Source organism: Sus scrofa, chromosome 7 (assembly GCF_000003025.6).
Source record: "Sus scrofa isolate TJ Tabasco breed Duroc chromosome 7, Sscrofa11.1, whole genome shotgun sequence".
In the NCBI taxonomy this organism is placed as follows: domain Eukaryota; kingdom Metazoa; phylum Chordata; class Mammalia; order Artiodactyla; family Suidae; genus Sus; species Sus scrofa.
In genome coordinates, this window is record NC_010449.5 from 120904055 (window position 1) to 120917075 (window position 13021).

The following is a 13021-nucleotide window of genomic DNA, read 5'->3' on the forward strand; positions in this document are numbered from 1 at the left end:
TCTCTTCTTGGGAGAAATATGTGTTCTAAGCGTTGGCCCACTTTTTAAGTGGCTTATTTGTATTTTTATTATTGAGTTGCAATTCATTATATATTTGGGATAAAAGGCTACTTTCAGATATGCTTGCAAATGTTGTCTCCCATCTTGTGGGTTGTCTTTTCACCCTGATGGTATTACTTGCAACAGAAATTTTTAATGTTGGTGAAGCCCAGTTTATGTTTTTCTCTGGTTGCTTGTGCTTTCGAAGGTTATGAAGGTTTGAAGGCGATGAAGATTAGGAAGATTTACGTATGTTTTCTTTTCTTCTACGAGTTGTAGAGGTTTGGCTCTTACGTTTAGGACTCTGATGCATGTTAGTCATTTCTTTGTCTGGTGTAAAGGGTTTGACTTCATTCCTTTATATGTGAATGTCTAGTTGTGCCAGCTCTATTTACTGAAGACTATTCTTTCTTCCACTGAGTTACCTTGGCACCCTTCTTAAAAGTCGGTCAAGGAGTTCCCATGGTGGCTCAGTGGAAACGAATCTGACTAGTATCCCTGAGGACGCAGGTTCAATCCCTGGCCTTGATCAGTGGGTTAAGGCCTTGCTCACTGTGAGCTGCCGTGTAGGTCACAGACCCTGCGCGTATTGGATCTGGCGTGGCTGTGGCTGTGGCTGTGGCATGGGCTGGCGGCTACCGCTCCGATTCCTTCCACCCCTAACCTGGGAACCTCCATGGGCCGCTAGTGCGGCCCTTAAAAAAATAAAAATAAATACAAGTTTAAATTTTAAAAAAAGTCAATCGAACTAAATGCAAGAGTTTGTTTCTGAACTCTCAGTTCAGTTCCGCTGCTCTATCCGTCTGTGCCAGTACCACACCAGCTCGATCACTACATTTCAATAAATTTGAAATCAGGAAACACAAGTCCTCCAACTTTATTCTTTTTTAAGATTGTTTTGGCTGTTCTGAGTCCTTTGCATTTCCAAAGGAGTTTTAGGGTTAACTTGCTAATTTCTGGAAAAAGAGATTCTCCCGGGGATTGCACCGACTCTGTAAATCAAGCCGGGGCCTAGCGCTGGGTATCACTGAGTCTTCCAGCCCAGGAATGGATGTCTCTCCATTCATTTAGGGCTTCTTTCATTTCTTTCAATGACATTTTGTAGTTTTCAACGTATGTCTTTCACCGTTTTTTTTTTTTCTTTCTACAGCCACACCTGAGGCATATGGGAGTTCCCAGGCTAGGGGTCAAATTGGAGCTGAAGCTGAGGTCCACACCACAGCCTCAGCAATGCCGGATCTGAGGCGACTCTGCGACCTACCCCACAGCTTACAGTAATGCCAGATCCTTAACCCACTGAGTGAAGCCAGGGATCGAACCCTCATCCTCACAGACACTGTGTTTGGTGCTGTCTGAGCCACAACGGGAACTCCTTTACACTTTTGTTAAAATTATCTCTAAGTATTTTATTCTTTTTTGATGTTATTGTAAATAGAACTGTTTTCTTAATTTCATTTTCAGATTGTTCATAGCAAGTGTATAGAAATGCAATTGATTTTTTGAACATGGATCTTGTATCCTGCAACTTTAGTCCACTCATTTATTAGTTTCAATAGTTTTTCAGTGGATTACTTAGGATTTTCTAAACACAAGATCATGTCATCTGCAAATTGAGATCATTTTACCTCTTCCTTTCCAATCAAATGTCTTTCTCCTTGCCTAATTACCTCCAGTACGATCTTAAAAAACAATAGTGAGAGTCAATAACCTTGTCTTGTTTGATCTTAGGGAAAAGCCTCCAGTCTTCTGACAAGCTCTTTTGGCTTAAAAACTATTTTGTCCTCAATTATGGCTTCTCCTTCTTCCATACCTCTTTCTCTCTCTCTTTTTTCTTTTTATTCTTTTTTTTTTTTCTTTTTGCTTTTTAGGGCTACACCCACAGCATATGGACATTCCCAGGCTAGGGGTCAAATCAGAGCTACAGATACCAGCCACAGCCACAGTAACGTCAGATCCGAGCCACATCTGCGACCTACCTGCAGCTCATGGCATCCCTGGATCCTTAACCCACTGAGTGAGGCCAGGGGTCGAACCCACAACCTCATAGTTCCTAGTCGGATTCGTTTCCACTGCACCACGACGAGAACTCCATCCTTTTTCCATGTCTTTTGCAATTCCTATTAGTCAGAAGTTAGATCTCTTGAATCCATCATTTATGTGTTTTAGTTTATTACTTTTTTGGCCACACTCTCAGCATGTGGAAGTTCCCAGGCCAGGGATGGAACCTGAGCCACAGCAGTGACCCGCGCTGCTGCAATGACAACGCCGGTTCCTTAACCCACCAAACCACAGGGAACTCCCATTTCTTTCTATTTCTACTCTGCTTCATGAAGTAATTTTTTCATCTCATCTTCTAGGACCCTGTATTTGGGGCCCATCCAGCCTACCTCCTGTTTTTGTAAATCGAGTTTTGTTGGAATGCAGTCACATCCGTTCAGCTAGGGATGTCACACCGGTGTGGCTAGGGATGCCTTCAGGCTGCACTGGGCCAAGAAGAGTAGTTATGACAGCAACTGAATGGCCTGCAAAGAGCCAAAGATATCTAGTCTCTGGCCCTTTGCAGAAAAGTGTGCCAAAACCCGAGTTCTGGATCGGTGTCTTTTCTGTTTTTCACTGCCTCTAATAATTTTTTAAATTTTGGAATAATCTTTCTTATTCCCAAGAATGATTTTGTTGTGGTGGTGGTGGTTGTTCTCAGACTGCTCTTGTGTAAGCGCCCCCTAACTCTCCTGCTGATTTCTCTAGCCTTCCCTCCGTTAGACACGTCACCCTCTGGCTGTTGTTCACCATGTGAGGACATCAGGGGGAGCACAGCCTTCAAACTTCCCAAGCTTCCCCCCCCAAAATGTCTGCTCATAGATTCAGAGGCCCAAGCCCCCCCCCCCCCGCCCCCTGGCTCTGTTGCAGAAATGGGTTCCCTCAGCCCCAAAGAGGCCTGGCTCTCAGGGTCTCCAAGGCAGGAATGAGACAGCCTCCAGGGAGAAGTAACGGGGAAGTTTCTTCTCCAGGCTGATGGCCAGCAGCTGCCCCACCCTGGGACCTGGTGGCTGGGGCTGGGAACGGCGAGGGAGGTTGGCTTTCTAGGTAGGAGCTGAGTGGGGCATCCTTTCCCAAAGGTCTGGAGTCTCCTGGGAAAGGGCAGAGGCTCCCAAAGGAGCAGGCAAGACATGCCTTCTGCTCTCACGCGTTCACAGTCCAGGGGGGAAGCCGGCGAGTGAAAAGACCCTCCCAGTGTGGGATGTAAGGATGTGATGAGGTGGACTGGAGAATGGCCTGCAGCCCTGGGGCGGGGGGGGTGCAGGGGACACGTGGGTGGGGCTGAAGATAACTCGCCAGGTAGACAGAGACGGTGGGCTGGGCAGAGAAGAGACAGACACGTGTAGGTGCTCGATAAACCAGGAACCAACAAATGAATGAAAACAAACAAAGGGAAAGCAGCTGAATTCGTCAAAGGAGGCTCACGGTGTGAATGAGGATTTCCCACAAAGGGCCGCAGGGTCCCAGGTGGTCGCAAGCCCTCCGAGACCTTGCTGTTGTCTTCACTTCGGAGCCGGACGTGAATTCGTGCTTTACTGACACTCACTGTTATGAACCAGACACGGTCTCATTGGCGACTCATCAGAAACGACTGTGCTTCTTTTGACTGTTGGTGCTGCGTGAGGTCGGTTTTGGCGACCCCGAGTCAGGGAGAAGATGATCCGTGGGGCTGCTTCCTAACCAGGGACTCCAGGCTAGAGAAACTTCTAGAAACAGGGAGGCAGTATGAGATAGCGTGGCTAGTCCTGGGGCTTGGGATCTGCAGAAATTTGTGTTCACCAGCCTCTTCATCCGCTCACCTGTGCCACCTCTCAGGGCCCGAGAGTCACCCTCTGGGACAGGAAGTTGGGGAGAAATACTCTTGAAGGGCTTTCTAGCTCGATTACGTGTCTGTGGTTCTGAGACTAGCCTGGGCTCAACAGAGAGCAGGAGCCCCATCTTTCCTGCCTCCCCCAGGAGTGAGAGGTCCAAGAGCGCCTTGCAGCTGACCCCCGGCTAGGCAGCCTGGCCCCGTGTCCCAGACTCAAATAAATCAGGCTGACTTTGGTGAACAATCTCTTTAATCCAAGAACTGGTGACTTCCAGATACACATCTTTCAGGGGCCACGTGTCCCCCCAAAATGTTAAATTTGCTTTTTCTCAGAAGAATGGAAAATAAGAATTCAAAGCGTTCAGAGTTCCCGTGGTGGCTCAGTGGTTAATGAACCCGACTAGCATCCATGAGGATTTATTTGGGTTCGATCCCTGGCCCCTCTCAGTGGGTTAAGGATCCGACGTTGCTGTGGCTGTGATGTAGGCCAGCAGCTGTAGGTCTGATTCGACCCCTCTCCTGGGAACCTCCATATGCTGCAGGTGTGGCCGTAAAAAAACAAAAGACGAAAAAAATTGTTTATTCAGTAAATGGGAAACATGCTAAAGAGATGAAGGTTTCAAATGCCTCCCAGGCTGTGGAACAGGGAAGGAGCTGTGAAAGTGAGGCGCTGGAGAGGCAGAAAGGCTTTTCTTTGGGAGTCGACTCTGTGCTGACGCTCAGCAGTGCCTGCGAGACAGGAGTCCCCTCTGTTGGGTGAGAAAAGGAGGCTCAGCGAGGTCCGTGCTGCTAGTCAGAAGGTGGGGCTCTGCCTTCCCAGGCATCCTTGGGCTGATTGGACAAAGAGCAACTCATGGGGAAGCGGGGCTCGGCTCAGGGCACAGGTGGCCCCTACGTAGCCTCCCAGCCTCTCCTGCAGCTCAGGAAGCCCTCAAAGGAACAGACATTGCACGCAAGAAACCTCCCCAGAGGGAGTTTCCAGTGTGGCGAATCTGATTAGCATCCAGGAGGAAGTGGGTTTGACCCCTGGCCCCCACTCAGTGGGTCGGGGATCCGGCGTTGCTGTGAGCGGTGGTGTAGGTCGAAGACAAGGCTCAGATCCTGCGTTGCCGTAGCGTGGCGTAGGCTGGCAACTGTAGCTCGGATTCCACCCCTGGCCTGGGAACTTCCATATGCCTAGGGTGCGGCCCTAAAAAGCAAAAAAAGAAAGAAGGAAGGAAGGAAGGAAGAAAGAAAGAAAGAAACCTCCCTAGGGGCCTGACACAGCTGATTTCATGAGTGATAATGGGCCACTTTTCCTTTCTGTGTTTTGCGCCCCCAGCCCTTTGCTGAGAAGCACCTGCAGGTCCTCTCTGACTTCAATCTTCTCTAACTTCCTTAAAGGAACTTGAAGGGCTTTATTGTTCCAGAAGATCGGAAGTTAGCAGGAAAAGTTGGTGGAGGTATGTGCCCCTCACCTTTGTGGCTAGTGTTCTGTAGCAAACCTGCCGACAGCATCTCCCAGCAAATCTTCCACTTGCAGGGAATCTGCTCGATCCATAGGTCAGAGTGGGCCACATGCTTTAATAAACCAGGCTGGGAACAAACGGGCCAGGATCCTGGGGGAGTCTCACAGAACTTTGATAGGCACTAACCAGGGGTCACGCTGCCTCTGCAGAACACCTGGGGCCATCTCCGAGGGGGCTGGTCCGTTTTAGTAAATTGCTAAGGTCTAACCGGTCTCTTCAGCAGCGAAGAGACCAAGCTTGACCCTGGGAAGAGAGGGACAAGGAAGGTTGGGGTGGGGGCGGAAATCCTCTGGGGCTGCTAATAGGACTCTAGAGGACCAAGATGCCTTTTTGTGTTGGAAGACTCTGGCTCAGACAAATCCGGGAAGGAAAGTGGAGATGTGACAGCCAATCTCTCAGGAACCCTGACAAGTGGATGGTAAGAGGGGCATCAGTTAGCAACGTGTGAGAATGATGGTCACCTGCAGCAAATAAGAAAGCATGGGCACTGGGATTTTTTGTCTTTTTTTTCTTTTTAGGGCTGAATCTGCAGCATGTGGAAGTTCCCAGGCTAGGAGTTGAATCAGAGCCGCAGCTGCTGGCCTATACCACAGCCACAGCCACACAGGATCTGAGCCACATCTATGACCTACACCACAGCTCTGGGCAACGCTAGATCCCTAATCCACTGAGTGAGGCCAGGGATCGAACCCATATCCTCACGGATACAAGTTGGATTTGTAACCCATTGAGCCACAACAGGAACTCTGGATTTTTTTTTTTTTTTTTTTTTGGTCTTTTTGCCTTTTAGAGGGCTGCTTCTGCGGCATATGGAGGTTCCAGGCTAGGGGTCAAATCAGAGCTGTAGCCAGTGGCCTACACCAGAGCCGCAACAACGCGGGATCGGAGCCGCATCTGCAACCTACACCACAGCTCACGGCAACACCGGATCATTAACCCACTGAGCAAGGCCAGGGATCCAACACGCAACCTCATGGTTCCTAGTCGGATTCGTTAACCACTGAGCCACATCGGGAACTCCAGGAACTCCGGATTTAAAGTCAAAATCTTGGCTTGAGATCTAGCTCCATCACTTCCTGTATCTTGTGCAAAACCGCTTAAATCACAGAGCCTCTTCTCAGTCTGCTGATCCTTTGCTGCCCTCCTGTACGCCAGACACAGCTAAACGCTCCCTGTGTTCTTGCTCAGACCTTTTAAAAGGTGGATACGACTCCATGGTTGCTGTCATAGAAGAGAACCGAAGCATTAGCGGCAACGCTGGGCAGGCGTAACCACCTGTGTCTACTTAGCTATAGGAAGTAAGACTGAGGGTTTAGGGTTTCCAGCCAGCAATGAGGAGGGCTTATCTTTAGGAAGGATGGGGGTTTAACAACCAGAGGAAACCTGACTGACCTAGTGCACCCGTTGTGATTTTTTCACAGGCTGTGGTTTTGGGGGCGCCTGGTGTCGTTATCGCTCCAAAGCTGTGACCCTCGTTCCCAGCCTCGGCTCTTTGTTAGGAGAGGGGGTCCGTCGTTGGTGACCTCGATGCCCCTGGTATCCGGCTTGCCCACAGCGTCTGAGCACGCCAAGGAACGGCAATTCCTCCCGCCAGGGACTCTTTTGTGGACCGGCGCCTGGCGCTGGGGGCGGGGTGGGGGGGGTGGAGCACTCCACGTGCCAGGCTGTCGCCCCGCCCACTTTGGGTCCAGGTCTCCTCAGCCACGCCCCCAACGGCTGCGGTTTCTCCTAAGCCCCGCCCCTCTCATCCTCGCAGGTCCAGGCCAGCACCCCCGGAGCTCCGCCCCCACCTCACTGATCGCCCGCCCTCCGAGGCCCAGGCCCTCTAGACCCGCCCCCAAGGCTTCGCCCCGCCCCCCGCAACTCCCGGCTCCGCCCTCCCGGAGGCGCGGGCTGTGGGGCCCCGCGCCTTTTGTGTCGGGCTTGGGCCGCCGCGCGCGCTCGCCCCTCCGCCGGCGGGGGACGCGTCCTCAGTCGCGGCTCGCGGGCTGACTTCGCTCGCGCGCGCCCTGCCGCCTCCCCGTCGGTGGCCTTGGAGCCGCCCGCGCCGCCGGGGCCCGAGCCCCGAGTCTCGGGCGGGCGCGCGCTCCGCCCGCCGGCGGAACCCCGGTGGCGCTCGCCCCCTCCCCGGCTCTGCCTTCCCCCGGCGGCGCGCGCACACGGCGGCCGGGCACGCGCCCGCCAAGATGGCAGGGGCAGGGGCCCAGCTGTCAGGCGCCGCCGCCGCCGCCCTTCCCCGCAGCTAGCGGCCCGGACGCCCGCCGCGAGAAGATGAGCCCCCGCTGCCCCCCGCAGCCCAGCGAGACGCGGAGCCGCCGCGCCCGGGGCCGGCTGCCCCGCTAACGCCCCGCGCCCCGCGCCGCGCCCCCGGCCCCGCGCGCCCGCCGCGGCAGCGACAATGAGGTGAGTGGGGCGGGCGTGCGGGCGAGGCGAGGCCGGGCGGGCGGCGTCGCGAGCGCCGGCAGGGCTGCGGGAGAGGCGTGGGGGCGTCGGGGGCCGTGCGAGGGTCCGGGGGTGCCGGGGGGCGGCCTGCTGGAAGCCGCGGGCGGTGCCGGCCTCTGCAGCTCGCGGGAGGCGCTGGGAGGGGGCTGCGAGCTGGGGCGGGGGACGCCGACCCCGCGGGCAGGTGTGGCCGCGCCCGACCCGGAGCACCCCCTGCCTCCCTCCCGGGGCCGCTGGCTCTCGCCCCTTGGGCCAAGCCTCCCGGGGCCGGCTCTCGGAGCTCATTTGTCAAGTGGTAGTTTCCTACCATCTGGAGCTGCTTAGCCTCTTCTGCTCCCTTTTCCTCGTCCCCGTTTCCTTTCTTCTTGCGCACCGGTAAAGGGCAAGCCCCGCAGTGTGCCACTGACTGGTTTATCACCCAGCCATGGGGTCTGGTGGTTACACCTCGTGGGGCGGGGGGCGGACATTGCCAGCACCCAGGCGCTCGGAATTCTCTCGGCAGAGGGAACCCAGTCCTGACTTTCTGGGGATTATCCCTTCCTTGCCTTTTGTCTGTGATTTTTACCTTCAAAACATATGTCCCACAAAAACTCTAGCGTCTGTAGTTTCATTTTGCCTGTTTTGTAATCTTTATATGAATATAAATGCAGTATATTATAGTCCTCCATTGTATAAAATCCCACAATTTAGTGTTCCCTTATTGGTAGGCATTTGGATTGTTTCACGCTTTTGGCTATGAATAATAACACTGCTGTGAATACTCTTCTGGGTCTCTTCGAGCATTCATTTCTGTTGGGTGTATACCCAGCAGTGGGACTTCTAGATCCAAAGATAGCCATATCTTCAACCTTAGGAGAATAATAGCAAGTTTCTAAAGTGTTTGTACCAATTGACACTCCTACCAGCAAGTGCGTAAGCGTTCTTATGCTCCACATCCTTGCCAACACTTGGCATTGTCAGTCTTACATTTTAGCCAACTTGGTGATTGTTGCAGAGGTATCCCGTTGTTTTGACTTGCAATTCATGACTGATGAGGTTGAGTTACTTTTCATGTTTATTTAGTGTCCTCTCGTATGAAGTGCCTGTTGAGAAGTGTTTTCTTTTGGGGTTGACATGCCTTCCTAATTTGTAGGAGTTCTGTTTCAAAGTCAAGAAGATACTTTCCTGTAACATCTTCTAGAAATCTTACTGTTTTGCCTTGCAAATTCATATCTACAGTCCACTTGGAGTGACTTTTGTGCAACTTGTAAAAAGGGGTCAAATTTCATGTTTACCAGAATCATTTATTCAGCTCTGTTGATCAAAACAGTCGTGCTTTTGGGAGTTCCCATTGTGGCACAGTGGTTGACTAATCCGACTAGGAACCGTGAGGTTGCGGGTTCGATCCCTGGCCTTGCTCAGTGGGTTAAGGATCCGGCGTTGCCGTGAGCTGTGGTGTAGGTTGCAGATGCGGCTCGGATCCTCCGTTGCTGTGGCTCTGGTATAGGCTGGCAGCTACAGCTCCGATTAGACCCCTAGCCTGGGAACCTCCATATGCCACGGGAGCGGCCCAAGAAATGGCAAAAAGACCAAAAAAAAAGTCGTGCTTTCCCTATAGCTCTGCATTGCCACGTTTGTCATCTCCCAGTCTTCCATTCGGGGTGAGTTATTTCCCTCTGAGGAGTACTCTTTAGAATTCCTGGGGCATGTCTGCTGGCAACAAATTCTTAAGAGTGTTTGTCTGCAAATGTCATTATTTATCCTTCATTGAAAAAAAAAATAGATTTGGAGTTCCCTGGTGGCTCAGGTTGATGCTGTGGCAAGGGTTTGATCCCTGGCCTGGGAACTTCCACATGCCATGGGTGTGGCCAAAAAAAAAGAAAAAGAAAAGAAACAGATTTATTGAAATATAATTCACATGCTATAAAATTTACCCAAGGTATACAGTATGACAGTTTTTAGTATTTTCAGTTATGAAACCATTCCACTGTCTACTTTTATTTATTTATTTATTTTTAATTTTTTTGTCTTTTTGCCTTCTCTAGGGCCGCTCCTGCAGCATATGTAGATTCCCAGGCCAGGGGGTCTATTGGAGCAAGGCCAGGGATCGAACCCGCAATCTCATGGTTCCTAGTCAGATTCGTTAACCACTGTGCCACAGTGGGATCTCCTAGTATGATTTATTTTTTTTTGGCTGCGTTGACGCATGTGGAAGTTCCTAGGCCAGGGATCAAATCTGAGCTGCACCTGTGACCTACACCATGGCCGGGGCAATGCTGGACCCTTAACCCACTGCACCACAGCAGTAACTCCATTTTTTTAACCTTATAATTGAGGTGCTTAGGACTTGTTGAATCTTTGGCTTCATGTCTTTCATTAGCTTGGGAAGTCATCAGCTGTTGGTACTTCAAATATTGCTTCTGTTCCATTCTCCTTCACCTTTCCTTCTGGGACTGCCTTATAAATGTTGGGAGATTTCACTGTATCTTTTGTGTCTCTTAACCTTCCTTCTGTGTTTTCTATGTCTCTTTGTCCTTCATTCTGGATACCTCCTTACCTACCTTTCCTATCAATCAAGTTGTTGTTGTTGTTGTATTTGTTTTTTGACTTTTGCCTTTTTAGGGCCGCACCCACAGCATATGGAGGTTCCCAGGCTAGGGGTCTAATGGGAGCTGTTGCTGCCGGCCTACACCACAGCCACAGCAACACCAGATCCGAGCCACGTCTGTGACTTACACCACAGCTCATGGCAACACCGGATTCTTAACCCACTGAGCGGGGCCAGGGACTGAACCCGCAACCTCATGGTTCCTAGTCAGATTCATTTCCACTGAGCCACGCTGGGAACTCCCCTCAACTGAGTTTTTAACTTCAGTTATTATATATTTTTTGATTCTTTAATCTCCATTTGGTTTTCTTTTTGTAGTTTCCAGCTGTCTGCCAAAATTATCAATCTTGTCTTTCATCTTCTTGAATATAGTAAGTATAATTATCTTAAAGTTTGTCCCACACATGGCCATGTTTTGGGTCATGGCCAATGTCTGATTCTCTCAGTTTTCATTCATACCGTCTTGTCAGTTTATGCGCCTGGTTGTTTTTTTTTTTTTTTTTTGGTTGTGTGCTTGACATCGTATTTGCAGAATGGTTTATAGAAATAATTCGAGGCTAGGATGGTGTTTTCAGAGACAATTCACACTGGCTCCTGTCAGACGGGTGGGGCGCTTGCGTCTGGAGCCACTCCATGCGGCCTCAAGGACTGAGATGTTTCTAAGCCGAGCTGCAGTCCTTGTGAGAGCCAGCCCGTCCCGTTTACCTTTCGCGCTGGTGTTCAGCTCTTCACCAGCACTTTGGCTCCCCAACCCAAAGCCCAGCTTCTGATGTTCCCTTCAGATGCGGCCAACATCCCCAGGAGGAGGGAGCCCAGGTACTGAGCCCCCTCCTCCTCCACGCAGATGGTTACTGTGTTTTTCCTGCTTTTCTTACGCTGCAGAGGCGGAATTCTGCGTCCTTGCGGGCTCTGATAGGACCATTCAGTGGAAGGTGCAGTGAGCTTTTGTGACATACGGCTGCTCCCACATTGAAAGACATCTTTTTACCTAAGCACAGAAGCAAAAAACAAAAATCCCAGAACAGTCCTTTTCAGCTGGAGGATTGTTCTGATTTACTTAGTTTGTGTTTGCTGGAAGTAAAAGTCCCTGATTTATGCCTGGTAGGGGCAGTTTGAATCACTATTCAGTTCTAGAGGAGGCTTAAGCTACTAGCTTATGGAAACTGTGGAAGATAATAATACTTTTTTTCTTGAGTTATGTCATAACTAGAAATGCTCCTAGAAATAAGGTAATTTTAAGAGTAAATCTTTATTTCCTCTTAATATGTAATTATTGGAAAAATTGGCAGATCTTTACTGTAAAGCAAAGGATTTTGGAAACAGCTTTCCTCTCTTCTTTTCATATTCATTTACCTCCTGTCTTGATTTTCTTTTCTTTTCTTTTCTTCTTTTTTTTTTTTTTTTTGGTCTTTTTGTCTTTTCTAGGGCCGCTCCCACGGCATATGGAGGTTCCCAGGCTAGGGGTCCAATAGGAGCTGTAGCCGCCGGCCTAGGCCAGAGCCACAGCAACGCCAGATCTGAGTCGCATCTGCAACCCACACCACAACTCACGGCAACGCCAGATCCTTCACCCACTGAGCAAGGCCAGGGGTCGAACCTGCAACCTCATGGTTCCTAGTCGGATTCGTTAACCACTATGATGGGAACTCTGATTTTCTTAATTGCTTATTTGGTAAAAACTACCCTTTACCTGGTCTACTTGAATAGAACATTTCAATTTTTGATCAATAATTACATAATAGCATCCTCAGATCCCATTTTTTTCAGGTTACATGAAAACGTGTGGATGTAGCAATGACAGTTTTAAATACTTTCTCCAAAATGAGTCATTCAGTTATTTTTTTTTCTTTATATAGATTTTTTTAAAAACATCGCTGACAGTTTAACATGGTTCCCTGTCGCAGGCTGTTTATAGTAAAACATCTGTATATGTATGTTTGCATGTTCCTCAAGCACTTGGCTTTTGCAAATGGACCTAAATGAGAAGGATGGTGGATTTCTATTCATAACCTCTGTTGTCAACTCACTTGATTTTGTTTTTGTTCGTTTTTGTTTTTGTTTGTTTTTGTTTTCTTAGGGCCACACCTGCGGCATTTGGAAGTTCCCAGGCTACGGGTGAAATTGGAACTGCAGCTGCCAGCCTACACCCACAGTCACAGCAACACAGGATCCGAGCCAAGCCGTGTCTGTGACCTACACCACAGCTCGGGGCAACACCAGATCCTTAATCCACTGAGCCAGGCCAGGGATTGAACCTGCATCCTCATGAAAGCTAGTCAGATTTGTTTCCACTGAACCTCGATGGGAATTCCCATCAACTCATTTGATTTTGAAATTTATAAGCAGCATGATTCACCTGTGAAAAATACTTTCCTTTTTATTTAATCCTGAATTTTTTTTTTAAGTTCCTTTTTTCTGTTTGGCCATGGCATGCAGCAGCTTGATGTGGGATCTCCATTCCCAGACCAGGGATTGAACCCAGGCCACAGCGGTGAGAGCACCAAGTCCTAACCACTAGACCACCAGGGAACCTGCTGAATTTAAATGAGACTAGCACATCGTTTAAACTTACTAAATCATTTCAGGAGAGTGCGTGGA

General features: G+C 50.0%; 1 protein-coding gene across 1 annotated transcript in view; it reads left to right on the forward strand.

Annotated features, from left to right (window-relative positions):
- Positions 7760-13021, forward strand: part of EVL (Enah/Vasp-like) — a 144743-nt gene continuing 139481 nt past the window's right edge. The window contains exon 1 of the transcript XR_002345582.1: positions 7760-7797. The gene's annotated coding sequence lies outside the window, so the exon portion shown is untranslated. The remainder of the gene's footprint in view (positions 7798-13021) is intronic.